Here is a 15,693-nt window from a genome sequence, read left to right on the forward strand (position 1 = left end):
TCTGTATTTCTGCATGCATTTGTGTATGTGTGTCTGTGTGAATGCGTGTGCCTGTGTGGTGTGAGTGTGTGTGAGAGATTGTGCCTGCATGTCTCTGTGTGTGTGCATGTGTGTGTGTGTGTGAGATAACATGCATGTATGAATGTTGAATTGATTTTCTGGTTGACTTGCTGTGGAGGGAGACAGGGACTCCAGGGGGCTTCCTGCCCAACCCTCGTTCCCTGTAGCCAGTAGCACAAATGGCATAATAAAAGGTAGTTTAATTTCATTTCATGCAAATGTAAAACTTTTGTGCTTCCAAAAGAACTCCAATTAGAAGATTAAAACAAAAACTTCCAGAACGAGAGAAAATCATTGAAAATCATATACCTAGTAATGGACTGTTATTCTGAATATATAAAGAACTCTTCCAACTCAATATTACAAAGGGAAATAACCCAATTTAAATATATGCAAGGAATTTGAATAGACATTTCTCCAAAGTGAGACAGGTATACTACACGGTGGTCTCAAAAGAATAGAAAGTTTTGGGCAGCAGTTTCAGGTGACTAGCAAAAGGAATCTGTTGAAATATCTGCAGCGGCTCTGGGCTGATAAGTTGCTGAGAAACAGCATGTGGACCAAGCTGACTAAGAATGAGTGGATCCAACATGGCCCTGGATTTGACCTAGGTTTCACCTGGGACCTCATTACATGCTGATAAACACACTAAACACACACTAGCCAGCTCCCTAGCAGTTCTGAGAATACCCATATTTGGTGTAAAAATTCGGGGCACCAGAGTTCTGAGAAACCCTGTCCTTCTTCCAGGAATTTTCATGAATATTCTACCCCTTGGTTGAAGAAACCAGGAAAGGTGGCAGCACCAAACCCCCTTGCACCTGCCTCTCCCTTGAGTTCCCCTGCACTCCCTTTACTTGAGTGTGTACTTTTCCTTTTACAATAAATCTCCGTCCTTCCTCTATTTTCCTACTGGTCTTCGAATTCACTTCCCCAAGCGCTGCCAAGAGCCCCGCACCGGCTGGGGTCGCGGTCCCACCGGCGTTTACGGACCTCCCCTTGCCCACTGGCATCAGAAGAAGAATGCAAATGGCAGTGAGCCCAGGAAAAGGTGCTCAGTGTCCACAGACCTCAGGGAAATGCCAACCGCACCCACAAGGCGACGCCTCACCCCGCTGGAATGGGTGACCCCAAACACTGTGAGGCTGGAGGGGGTGGGGCCTGCGTTCCTTACAGGGCACAGAGCAGGAGACGGAGAGTTGGTGGAGTGTAGGGCTGTGCGTGTGTCATCCTCTTCCCGTTTTCCTGGCGGAGGTTTCTCTTTGTTCTCTGGCCCTCCCTGCTTCCTTCCTCTCCCTTTCTCTGGTTCTCCCTCCCATCCTTCATTTCCAACCATCCCAAGGTTTTCTCCGCCCCACGACATGCATGCTCGGGGCCCCCAGCCCAGTGGAGAAACCAGGAGCCCTGGACCGCGAGCGGCGGGATCCGGGAGGCGACAACCTGACGCCCCTGCCGGACCCTGGACACTCAGGACCTAGTGCGTCCCGGCGCCCTCCTGTAGCGGCCCCAGGGCAAGGAGGATGGGGTTCCTCGCAGGGCCCACACTGTCGGAGCCCCACAGATTCGAGTGGGACGGTGAGGTCTACACACTGAGCCGGTGACAAAGTCCCCGCGAGGATGAAGGAGGGACCTCGTGCTCCTCACCCCACCAGGCCCCGCATTTCCTTGATCCTTCTGACACGGGAACCGCGGGTCCCTTGCCGCGACCAGCGAGTCATCCCAGGTCTTCGAAAGGCCGTTGTTTTCCGGACGCTGTGGACCCGGAGGCCCGGGGGTATCGGCCGGCAGCGGCGCACCCACTCCGGGGTCTCCACAGGGCAGAACCTGGGTCCGGAGCTCGGGCGAAGCGGACGCCCTGGGCGGAGCCCGCAGAAGACAGAGTGGACGCGGAGGGGTGGAAACTGAAACCCCCAGGAGCGAACTTTCCCCGAAAGTCATCTGTGGTTGAAATCAGCAATCGCCTATAACATCCCCCGTGGGACAACACCGTTTGGTAAATATCTAGAACCAGTGCCTCGTTACTGAAGCAGCCCCGCACGCCCCTGCTTGGGTTCCGCGTCCCAGGACCCTCGGGGCCCACAACAGATCAGACGAGCCCATCCGGTGACCCTCCCTGGGGCTCCGGCCCCACTCTTTCTTACTTCTTCACCTACATATTTTCACGTGTTTCAGGATCGAAACCATGAAAAGTCATATGCGAAAGGCTCCCCCGCCCCTGCCTGCATCCAATCTCATTGGCCACAGCCCGGAATGAGACATGATTGGATTCTTTGAATCTTTCCAGGGAGTCTTTATGCCATTTCAAACGCATATGTATAGATATTCTTCATTCAGACTTGGATATTTTTTGCTCTTGATGAAACCTGTCTCCCTGTCCTTCAGTTTCCCCTCCCGCTATAGTGGATGTTTCACCATCTTCTGCCCAAGCTGGGTCATCACAATCACAGACAAGAGTGTCGCCAGCATTGCCATCCTATGACATGAGACGCTTTAAAGGTGCATTAATTTGCACAGCAATTCTGTGTCTGGAAATCTATTCTACACAATTAAATTGAGATTCATGCACGCACAGTTTCTGCACCATTTCGTTTCTCTAAAAGTAACTGACTGGAGACCGTCTGGATCTTCAGACACAGACACTGGTAACATTTGTTGTGATGCAGTCATTCTATGTAATGTGCAGAGATAAAAAGGAAAAGAATCTGTATGTGCAGGTATTGGAAGATCTTGAAAATGTGTTGAGATAGAATCTGTGTTCAGCAGAGTGCCTATGGGCTTATATTTGTTTTAAAAATCAGCATTGATACATGTACACATCTCTACTGTTAGTAAAGAAAACAGTATTTCCATAACTTATTGCCAGTCTGTTTGTCCGTTTTAGGAAAAATCAATATAGCTGAAAAGCCATGGTGGCAGGAATTGGTCATCACCCGCCAAGATTCTACACTGCCCTACACATGGTCCCAGCTGAGGTTGCCGGAGGAACAGGATGTGGAATGCAGTCACGTTTCAGTGAAGAACCTGAAGTCAAACTGGACCAGGTGTCTTGTCTTGATCTCTGCCTCTTCACCCAATCCCCACCTGGTCAGGCAGTGACCCTGGAGGAGCTGGGACCATGCTTTGTGGGCAGTGAAGATGGGGAGCCAATTTTGGGAGCATGGTGAACATGGAGAGTCGTGACCCCACAGCAACTGGGGAGGAGCTGGTGTGATGCTGGGAGCACTGGGAAGACAGGGAGCCTAGGCACAGCACTCACTGCTCCTCCAGTCTGGGATAGGATTGGGGTGGGTGATGAGAAAAGTTTCCTGAGTAGCACAGTTTCCAAGCCTGGCAGAATGGCTGGCCCCGGTTGCCACTATGCCCAGCCCATCCTACACTTTATATTCTGTCAACAGCAATTTTTAAAACACTGTATCCAGAACATAGACAAAGATAACCAACCACATGGGGAGATAAGATAGTAACAACAGGAACCAGCTGAAATGTGCAACAGAGACAGAAAATACATGGAACCTCTAGATCAGTCCTCTGATAGAAATGTAATGCAAGCCACAAGTGTGAGCCACACAGGGAATTTTAAATATTCTAGTGAACACACTGAAAAAAATAAAAAGAAACAGGTGAAATATATTTTTACAACATTTTTAACTCAATATGTTTTAACTAAATTTTTTTAACCAAAATTATTATTTCAACATGTCATCAATGGAAAAATGAATAATGAGACATTTTGACATTTTTATACTAAACCTTTGGAATTTGGTGTGCACCATATACTGACAGTACTTCTCAATTTAAACTAGTTGTATTGCAAGCTCTTAATAGCCTCATGTAGCTAGTAACTGCTGGGTTAGACTTTGCAGCTTTAGATTTTAGAATTATCTTGCTGGGCGCGGTAGCTCACCCCTGTAATCCCAGCACTTTGGGAGGCCAAGGTGGGTGGATCACCTGAGGTCGGGAGTTCGAGACCATCCTGACCAACCTGGTGAAACCCCTTCTCTACTAAAAATACGAAAATTAGCTGGGTATGGTGGTGCGCGCCTATAGTCCCAGCTACTCAGGAGGCTGAGGCACAAGAATCAATTGAACCCAGGAAGTGGAGGTTGCAGTGAGCCGAGATCATGCCACTGTACTTCAGCGCTAGCCAGCGAGTGAGACTCTGTCTCAAAAAAAAAAAAAAAAAAAAAAATTAGAATTATCAGGCACGGACTTAAAAATAAATTTTCCTGGTTTTCTTGCTCTGTTGTTGCTATGGCACGTGGTGCCTGCCAGTTAGAGCTAAACAGTCAGTTTTGCTGTTTCTAGGCAGGAAAATGCTTGCATCACAAGTAAATGTCCAGGCATCCCAGGAGGTTTCTCTGGTAATGTGTATTTTCATTAGTCAATTCCAGTCTTAAAGGTACTATTCTCCTGACTTTTTTAACGTTTTCCTAGGGTGCCACCCTGTATGTGAAATCCAAAATTGATGATTTCTTCTCAAAGGCAGTGTTACCATAATTCACACCATTTAGACATATTATAAAAAAGTGTTTAAATCTATTCAACATTGTTCATTAAGCTTCTGTCAGAATCATAAAAATATCTTGTCATGCCTGATTAATTCAACTGAGTTCAGTTTTGAAACAGTACTGCTGTTCTACAATGTGCTATTTATTGTTTAAGCCTAGAATTCATTAGTGTTTCCAATAACTGAAAGGGATGGAGTATTTTACTAAGATATCTATCATAAATTGTAATAAATTTAAGACGGTGGGCCGGTTTTATGAAATCTATAAAATATAGAAATGATAGGAAGTAAAAATGAATTTAATATGGTTCTAGCCTTCATTTTGTCTAAAAGCCAATGTTCAGTGAAAACATTGTTGTTTTTCTCTCCTGCAAACCTGAAGCAAGTAATGCTAGAAATGTGATTTTCTACAGAACTGACAGGTTGGTAAGACGATGCATGACTGAAGTAATATCATTCAACTATTTAACATTTATAGCCTGGGAACATGCCTTATAATATGGCCAAATGCCTACAAGTTTCAATATACTCCCAAAGATAAGAGACTTTAAGCTCCTCTGTTCACAAAGGAGTATTGTCTGTAAATTATATCTCAGTAAGTTTAATATTTATGAAACGTGGTAGGAGAGAAGACTAACAGTAGCTGAATAAGAGAAAAACAATAAGCTTGTCTGATCTACAAGTGCATCTATGAAAAGGTAGGTTCAAGTAGAAACCATTCTCCACCTCCTTGAGACTGTGACTAACAGCCTGGAATGGTACAAATCCACTGGATGAAGACAGGAAAGAAGCTTGGGCTTCTGGCTCCCTCCCTCATATTACCCCAGAGAAACAATGGAAGGAAGAAGGAAACACTTGGCCAACAGACTACACAACAGCAACCCTGGTTGCAAGATAACAACGGAGTATTCTTTCTAAAATATGAAGGAAAAGAACTTGAGCCTAGAATTTTTTATCCAGTCAAATTCTCATTTAAATAGGAAGGTATCTTTTCTGTTGCAGTCATAACAAATTGCCACATACTTACCTGCTTAAATCAGTACATCTTTATTATTTCACAGTCCTCTAGGTTGCAAGTCTGAGATGGCTTGATTGGTTTCTCTGCTCCCAGTTCCTCAAGGTCAAGGTCAAGGTGTCCACTTGCTGGGCTCTGGTTGGGAGGTTCTGGGAAGCATCTGCTTCCAAGTGCACTCAGGTTGATGGCAGAATCCAGTCCTTGGACCTGTGGGACTAAGGTCTCAGCTTCCCTGCTGGCTGTCAGCTGCAGCCCTTCCCTAACTCCCAGAGACCCCTCTCCAGTCTTGCTCATGGCCCCCACATCTCAGAGCCAGCAACAGTGCATGGAATCCTTCTCATGCTTAGAATCTCTCTGACATTGGACGCATCTTTCTTGGCTCCAGCCTGAGAAAATTCTCTGCTTTTTAGAGCTCATGTGATGGCACTGGGCCCACTCAGAGAATCCAGGAAAATCTCTCTATTTTAAGGTCAACTGATTAGTAGCTTTAATTATGACTGTGCAGAGCCTAGACTAGCGGTACCTAGACTCTCAGTACCTAGACTAGCGGTACCTAGACTCTCAGTACCTAGACTAGTGGTGCCTAGACTAGGAGCAGCTGGTTTCTCTAGGCCCCTCACCCCTTACTCTCTCCATCCCCTTCTTCCTGGCCCCCTTTTCTTTCCCGTTTGCATTCCCACTTTCATACTCCTTCCTTCCTTGCTTAAAATACTGGATTTTCCTGCGGCTGGTACGCTCCATGCTCAATGAAACAGGCTAAGACAGTGGTTCGTTGTCCTATCATCAGTGTTTTCTAGAACATATCGTTCTAGAAAAGGTACAGGAAACTTGAAGGGGCAGCTTCCAAATCCTGCCCACTGCAGTGTATTAGAAATATTCGAAATTATAGAAAACCTGAAGGATATTTGCCTCTTAAAGATCCAAGTTGGAAATAGTTTAGAGGAAGGTACCTCAATAGCAAGAGAAACACAGGAGATGCGACAAGAGAACCAAGGAGGACAAGTGACCAAGGAATCTATTCCAGATTACTGTTATTTCACAACAAGGGGAAATGTGAAGTTAGGATCACAGAAACAAGGAAGTGTAGCTAAGAATAACCGAGAATTACAGCTAGGAAAATTTTCAGGAAAATGGGGCTGGAGGTGGCACATGAAAGGGATAGGAAAACATGCTGAGACTTCTAAAATTAGGAATAAAACAAAACCAATAATACCAATAAATGTGAATACATATTGGTATGAGTCATAGGTTAAGGGCAGCCACCCTGAGAAGAAAACTAGAATGTATAACTTTTAAACCAACAGAAAAAAACCCTCAGTATACTAAATGGAACACAGCTACGGAGGGGAAATGCCAGCATTAAAAAACACAATAAATACATGTGGACCAGGCACAGTGGCTCACGCCTGTAATCCCTGCACTTTGGGAGGCCGAGGTGGGAGGATCGCTTGAGCTCAGGAGTTCAAGACCAGCCTGGGTAATATAGGCAGACCCCATCTCTACAAACAAATACAGAAAATTAGCCCAGTGGGTGGCGCATGCTTGTAGTCCTGGCTACTCGGAGGCTGAGGCAGTAAGATGGCCTGAGCCCAGGAGTTAGAGGCTGCAGTGAGCTATGACCACGCCATTGCACTCCAGCCTGGACAATAGAGAGAGCTAGTATCAAAAAAAATACAAAATAAAAAAATGGCATAGCTAAATCCTAAACAGTAATAATTAACAATAAACATGAATTACTAAACTCATCACATAAATCAGTGAAACTCCCAGGTTGGATTTTAAAATATCGAATAATATACAGTATTTTCAAAAGGCAATGTTAAATGTAAAGATTAAAAATAAAAGGTACTCTATCTGCCAAGAAAGGCTACTTTGTTTTTTTGTATTTGTTTCTTTTAGCGACTACAATATGCTTCATAGTTCTTGGAAAGGACTCAGGGTTTGGCTTTAAATCAGGCTGCACGCTTTTCATCAGTCCCACATCTCTCTCCCCATGCCAGGCTGGCTCCAGCCTGCAATGCTGCATTACGTTCCAGGGATACATTCAGGAGCTTACAGAAGCCTCCCCTCCTCCTGACCTCCCTGCAGTCCAAGAACCCCCATGACCCCTGCTTAGGGTCCAGCCTGGAACTCACCGACACGACCCACCCTGGACCATCCTGGCACCAGGAACACAAGCTGGATGCAGACACCCAACTCTGTGCCAGCACCTGTGCCACTGGGGACCTGGAGCCCAGGGCGTGACACACCCGGAGGAAACAGAGGGCCCCCACGTGAGTCACCGCGGCTCTGGATGCTGTCACAGCTCCAGTGGCCCCACCCCGCCCACTTGCAACTCCAGGCCCTGGGGCTGGAAATACTTGGATCCTGGCTCCCTCTCAGACCCTAACCCTTCTTTTCTCCTTCACTTTCCTCCTGGCCCCCTTATCTTTTCCCAGTGCCATTCCTGCTTTCAGACTCATTCCTTCTTTGCTTAAATACAAGATTTTCGGCCAGGGCGTAGTGGCTCACAACTTTAATCCCAACACTTTCGGAGGCCAAGGCTGGAGGATCATGAGGTCAGGAGTTCGAGACCAGCCTGGCCAACATAGTGAAACCCCGTCTCTACTAAAAATAAAAATAAAAAAAATTAGCCAGGCGTGGGGGTAGGTGTTTGTAATCCTAGCTACTGAGAAGGCTGAGGCAGGAGAATCACTTGAACCAGGGAGGTGGAGGTTGCAGCGAGCGAAGATTGTGCCACTGCATACCAGCCCGGGCAACAGTACAAGATTCTGTCAATAATAATAATAATAATAATAATAATAACAAAGGCAAGATTTTCCTGGCCATGGTGCACCCTAGGCTCAGTCAAACCATATGAAGACAGCAGTTTGCTGTCCATCATCACACTATGTTTTCTAGAAGTTTCTATCCTGATGAAGCACCCTAGACTGGTTGAAAACCAAAGTTACTCTTCCTTGGAAAATCTTTGTGGACACCCAGGTGGGCATACAAATTTCCAAGTTGTGGCCGGGAGCAGTGGCTCACACCTGTAATCCCAGCACTTTGAGAGGCCGAGGCAGGTGGATCACCTGAGGCCAGGAGATCGAGACCAGCCTGGCCAACATGGTGAGACCCTGTCTCTACTAAAATTGCAAAAATTAGCCGGGCACAGTGGCAGGCGCCTATAATCCCAGCTACTCGGGAGGCTGAGGCAGGAGAATCGCTTGAATCCAGGAGCCAGAGGTTGCATTGAGCTGAGATCGTCCCACTGAACTCCAGCTTGAGCAATAGAGCAAGATTTCGTCTCAAAAAAAAAAAAAAAAGTAGGGACATGGATGAAGCTGGAAACCATCATTCTCAGCAAACTATCCCAAGGACAAAAAACCAAACACCGCATGTTCTCACTCATAGATGGGAATTGAACAATGACAACACTTGGACACAGGAAGGGGAACATCACACACCAGGGCCTGTTGCGGGGTAGCGGGAGGGGGAAGGGATAGCATTAGGAGATATACCTAATGTAAATGACGAGTTAATGGGTGCAGCACACCAACATGGCACATGTATACATATGTAATAAACCTGCATGTTGTGCACATGTACCCTAGAACTTAAAGTATAATTAAAAAAAAAAAAAACTAAAACACGAAAAATGGGCAAAAAAATTTACCAACCTCGATGCTGCCACCTTCAGGCCCCTGGAGGTTACATCCTCCGCTCCAGCTCCCCTCTGCACCTGTGCTATTCCTCCCAGCCCCATTCATTCCCACAACTGTCTCATTCATTCACTGGTTCACTCAGTCTCCAACCACACTTACATCATGTCAGGCTCACCAGCTGATGGAGAAAAAAATCATCCTCTGTGGGTCTGAAAAACATGCCTGAGTCCTGATGGCGGGTCTTGCTTTCATTTCCACCCCCTCACAGCACACTCAGGGCCATGAAGAGGCCACGGCCTGGGCTCAGAGCTCCAGCTCTCCTCAGGGTGGGCCTGGCAGTTGCTGACTTCAGGGAGGGTGGCAGGGCTCACAACTGAAATAGGAGACCTGCCTTGGGTCCTTGGCATGTGCAAGGACAGGGTTCCTTGTAGAATCTGCTCATTTCATCTGTGTTCATAGCATTTGTCATTTTCCACATGCGGACATCCATGCCCAGAAAGCTGAAGAACCTTGCACAGGAATATTCAGCCACAATATCAGCTGACTTCCATGTCTGAATGCATGATCTCCAAATCACAGCCATTACAGTCACTTTTGGGCCACTTCTGTGCCCATCCTGGGCTGGCCTGAGTGTGGTGGCCAAATGCCGGCAGCAGGGGTGAGGCAGGAGGGCCCAGGTGTGCACAGAGGCCCCTTCTCCTCTCACCTGGCTATCCTGCTCGAGGCTCTCCTGCTGGCCTCCTTCTGCCTTCCTCCTGTTCCCCCAGTCACTGGCCCAGGTCACCCAGCCTCACGAGTGGTGCTGCCAGGGTCTTCCCAGTGGCCTACTTCCAGGACTAACCCGGGTTCCTTGTCCCCAGCCCTATGCATGGGAGGCTCTTCTCACAACACAGATCCCCAGACCCACCAAGCTATGCCCCTCCGAAGTCTGAGAACTGCTCACCCCCGTGTGTCTGTTGGCCTGCAGACCGCTCTCCATGTGGCCCTTCCTGGACAGTGGCTTTAGTGCATCAGGCGAGAACCTTCTAGGCTCCTGTGTCCCTGCTCAGTCACAGAGGTGGCTGCCCTCCCATGACCCTGTCCTGAAGCAGAGACAGGCCCTGGGCTTGGTCCAGGCCTCCTCCTCTTTCCCACAGCCTCAGGACCCTAGGGATTGCTGGTCACCAGGTGAAGGTCTCCCCACATGAAGACTCATTCAATGGGGAACGGGCTGAGTGGCCGGGGGTAGAGTGGGCTCAGGAGCTCTGCCCACTCCTCACCCCAGGCTAAGCCCTCCGTTGCAGCCAGAGGCCACCGGTGTCTCCACAGGGCAGAACCTGGGTCCGGAGCTCGGGCGAAGCGGACGCCCTGGGCGGAGCCCGCAGAAGACAGAGTGGACGCGGAGGGGTGGAAACTGAAACCCCCAGGAGCGAACTTTCCCCGAAAGTCATCTGTGGTTGAAATCAGCAATCGCCTATAACATCCCCCGTGGGACAACACCGTTTGGTAAATATCTAGAACCAGTGCCTCGTTACTGAGGCAGCCCCGCACGCCCCTGCTCGGGGTCCGCGTCCCAGGACCCTCGGGGCCCACAACAGATCAGGCGAGCCCATCCGGTGACCCTCCCTGGGGCTCCGGCCCCACTCTTTCTTACTTCTTCACCTACATATTTTCACGTGTTTCAGGATCGAAACCATGAAAAGTCATGTGTGAAAGGCTCCCCCGCCCCTGCCTTCGTCCACTCTCATTGGCCACAGCCCGGAATGAGACATGATTGGATTCTTTGAATCTTTCCAGGGAGTCTTTATGCCATTTCAAACGCATATGTATAGATATTCTTCATTCAGACTTGGATATGTTTTGCTCTTGATGAAACCTGTCTCCCTGTCCTTCAGTTTCCCCTCCCGCTATAGTGGATGTTTCACCATCTTCTGCCCAAGCTGGGTCATCACAATCACAGACAAGAGTGTCGCCAGCATTGCCATCCGTGACATGAGACGCTTTAAAGGTGCATTAATTTGCACAGCAATTCTGTGTCTGGAAATCTATTCTACACAATTAAGTTGAGATTCATGCAAGCACAGTTTCTGCAGCATTTAGTTTTTCTAAAAGTAACTGACTGGAGACCGTCTGGATCTTCAGACACGGACACTGGTAACATTTGTTGTGATGCAGTCATTCTATGTAATGTGCAGAGATAAAAAGGAAAAGAATCTGTATGTGCAGGTATTGGAAGATCTTGAAAGTGTGTTATTTTGAGATAGGATCTGCGTTCAGCAGAGTGCCTATGGGCTTATATTTACTTTAAAGACCAGCACTGATACATGTACACATCTCTACTGTTAGTAAGGAAAACAGTATTTCCGTATCTTATTGCCAGTCTTTTTAGGAAATATCAATATAGCTGAAAAGCCATGGTGGCAGATATTGGTCATCACCCGCCAAGATTCTACACTGCCCTACACATGGTCCCAGCTGAGGTTGCCGGAGGAACAGGATGTGGAATGCAGTCACGTTTCAGTGAAGAACCTGAAGTCAAACTGGACCATGTGTCTTGTCTTGATCTCTGCCTCTTCACCCAATCCCCACCTGGTCAGGCAGTGACCCTGGAGGAACTGGGACCATGCTTGGTGGGCAGTGAAGATGGGGAGCCAATTTTGGGAGCATGGTGAACATGGAGAGTCGGGACCCCACAGCAACTGGGGAGGAGCTCATGTGATGCTGGGAACACTGGGAAGACATGGAGCCTAGGCACAGCACTCACTGCTCCTCCCATCTGGGATAGGATTGGGGTGGTGATGAGAAAAGTTTCCTGAGTAGCACAATTCCCAAGCATGGCAGAATGGCTGGCCCCGGTTGCCACTATGCCCAGCCCATCCTACTTTATATTCTGTCAAGAGCAATTTTTAAAACACTGTATCCAGAACATAGACAAAGATAACCAACCACATGGGGAGATAAGATAGCAACAACAGGAACCAGCTGAAATGTGCAACAGAGACAGAAAATACATGGAACCTCTAGATCAGTCCTCTGATAGAAATATAATGCAAGCCACAAGTGTGAGCCACACAGGAAATTTTAAATATTCTAGTGAACACATTGAAAAAATAAAAAGAAACAGGTGAAATATATTTTTACAACATTTTTAACTCAATATGTTTTAACTAAAATTTTTTAACCAAAATTATTATTTCAACATGTCATCAATGGAAAAATGAATAATGAGACATTTGACATTTTTATACTAAACCTTTGGAATTTGGTGTGCACCATATACTGACAGTACTTCTCAATTTAAACTAGTTGTATTGCAAGCTCTTAATAGCCTCATGTAGCTAGTAACTGCTGGGTTAGACTTTGCAGCTTTAGATTTTAGAATTATCTTGCTGGGCGCGGTAGCTCACCCCTGTAATCCCAGCCCTTTGGGAGGCCAAGGCGGGTGGATCACCTGAGGTCGGGAGTTCGAGACCATCCTGACCAACCTGGTGAAACCCCTTATCTACTAAAAATACGAAAATTAGCTGGGTATGGTAGTGCGCGCCTATAGTCCCAGCTACTCAGGAGGCTGAGGCACGAGAATCAATTGAACCCAGGAAGTGGAGGTTGCAGTGACCTGAGATCATGCCACTCCACTTCAGCCCTGGCCAGCGAGTGAGACTCTGTCTCAAAAAAATAAATAAATAAAATAAAATAAAAATTATCAGAGTTATCAGGCAGGGATTTACAAATAACTATGCTTACTATGTTTCAATAGCTTTAAAATAATGAAAAAAATCATTGAGCAAAAAATTTTCCTGGTTTTCTTGCTCTGTTGTTGCTATGGCACATGGAACCTGCCAGTTAGAGCTAAACAGTCAGTTTTGCTGTTTCTAGGCAGGAAAATGCTCACATCACAAGTAAATGTCCAGGCATCCTAGGAGGTTTCCCTGGTAATGTATATTTTCATTAGTCAATTCCAGTCTTAAAGGTACTATTCTCCTGACTTTTTAATGTTTTCCTAGGGTGCCATCCTGTATGTGAAATCCAAAATTGATGATTTCTTCTCAAAGGCAATGTTACCATAATTCACACCATTTAGATATATTATAAAAAAGTGTTTAAATCTATTCAACATTGTTCATTAAGCTTCTGTCAGAATCATAAAAATATCTTGTTATGCCTGATTAATTCAACTGAGTTCAGTTTTGAAACAGTACTGCTGTTCTACAATGTGCTATTTATTGTTTAAGCCTAGAATTCATTAGTGTTTCCAATAACTGAAAGGGATGGAGTATTTTACTAAGATATCTATCAAAATTATAATAAATTTAAGACTGTGGGCTGATTTTATGAAATCTATAAAATATAGAAAGAATAGGAAGTAAAAATGAATTTAATATAGTCCTAGAATTCATTTTGTCTAAAAGCCAATGTTCAGTGAAAACATTGTTGTTTTTCTCTTCTGCAAACCTGAAGCAAGTAATGCTAGAAATGTGATTTTCTATAGAACTGACAGGTTGGTAAGATGATACATGACTGGAGTAGTATCATTCATCTGTTTAACATTTATAGCCTGGGAACATGCCTTATAATATGGCCAAATGCCTACAAGTTTCAATATACTCCCAAAGATAAGAGACTTTAAGCTCCTATGTTCACAAAGGAGTATTGTCTGTAAATTATATCTCAGTAAGTTTAATATTTATGAAAGGCGATAGGAGAGAAGACTAACAGTAGCTGAATAAGAGAAAAACAATAAGCTTGTCCGATCTACAAGTGCATCTATGAAAAGGTAGGTTAAGCTAGAAACCATTCTCCACCTCCTTGAGACTGTGACTAACAGCCTAGAACAGTACAAATCCACTGGATGAAGACAGGAAATAAGGTCAAGCTTCTGGCTCCCTCACCCAAATTACCCCAGAGAAACAATGGAAGGAAGAAGGAAACACTTGGCCAACAGACTACACAACAGCAACCCTGGTTGCAAGATAACAATGGAGTATTCTTTCTAAAATATGAAGGAAAAGAACTTGAGCCTAGAATTTTATATCCAGTCAAATTCTCATTTAAATAGGAAGGTATCTTTTCTGTTGCAGTCATAACAAATTGCCACATACTTACCTGCTTAAATCAGTACATCTTTATTATTTCACAGTCCTCTAGGTTGCAAGTCTGAGATGGCTTGATTGGTTTCTCTGCTCCCAGTTCCTCAAGGTCAAGGTCAAGGTGTCCACCTGCTGGGCTCTGATTGGGAGGCTCTGGGAAGCATCTGCTTCCAAGTGCACTCAGGTTGATGGCAGAATCCAGTCCTTGGACCTGTGGGACTGAGGTCCCAGCTTCCCTGCAGGCTGTCAGCTGCAGCCCTTCCCTAACTCCCAGAGGCCCCTCTCCAGTCTTGCTCATGGCCCCCACATCTCAGAGCCAGCAACAGTGCATGGAATCCTTCTCATGCTTAGAATCTCTCTGACATTGGACGCATCTTTCTTGGCTCCAGCCTGAGAAAATTCTCTGCTTTTTAGAGCTCATGTGATGGCACTGGGCCCACTCAGAGAATCCAGGAAAATCTCTCTGTTTTAAGGTCAACTGATTAGTAACTTTAATGATGACTGTACAGAGCCTAGACTAGCGGTACCTAGACTCTCAGTGCCTAGACTAGCAGTATCTATACTCACGGTACCTAGACTAGCGGTGCCTAGACTAGGAGCAGCTGGTTTCTCTAGGCCCCTCACCCCTTATTCTTTCCATCCCCTTCTTCCTGGCCCCCCTTCCTTTCCCATTTCCATTCCCATTTTCATAATCATTTCTTCTTTGCTTAAAATACTGGATTTTCCTACCGCTGGTATGCACCAGGCTCAAACAAACAGGCTAAGACAGCCGTTAGTTGTCCTATCATCAGTGTTTTCTAGAACATATCGTTCTAGAAAAGGTACAGGAAACTTGAGGGGGCAGCTTCCAAATCCTGCCCACCACGGTGTATCAGAAATATTCAAAACATAGAAAACTTGAAGGATATTTGCCTCCTAAAGATCCAAGTTGGAAATAGTTTAGAGGAAGGTACCTCAATAGCAAGAGAAACACAGGTGATGCGACAAGAGAACCGAGGAGGACAAGTGACCAAGGAATCTATTCCAGATTACTGTTATCCCACAACAAGGGGAAATGTGAAGTTGGGATCATAGAAACAACGAAGTATAGCTAAGAATAACTGAGAATTACAGCTAGGAAAATTATCAGGAAAATGGGGCTGGAGGTGGCACACGAAAGGGATAGGAAAACATGCTGAGACTTCTAAAATTAGGAATAAAACAAAACCAATAATACCAATAAATGTGACACATACTGGTATGAGTCATAGGTTAAGGCGGCCACCCTGAGAAGAAAACTAGAATGTATAACTTTTAAACCAACAGAAAAAAACCCTCAGTATACTAAATGGAACACAGCTACGGAGGGGAAATGCCAGCATTAAAAAACACAATAAATACATGTGCACCAGGCACAGTGGC

Source organism: Pan troglodytes, chromosome 5 (genome assembly GCF_028858775.2).
Source record: "Pan troglodytes isolate AG18354 chromosome 5, NHGRI_mPanTro3-v2.0_pri, whole genome shotgun sequence".
In the NCBI taxonomy this organism is placed as follows: Eukaryota; Metazoa; Chordata; class Mammalia; order Primates; family Hominidae; genus Pan; species Pan troglodytes.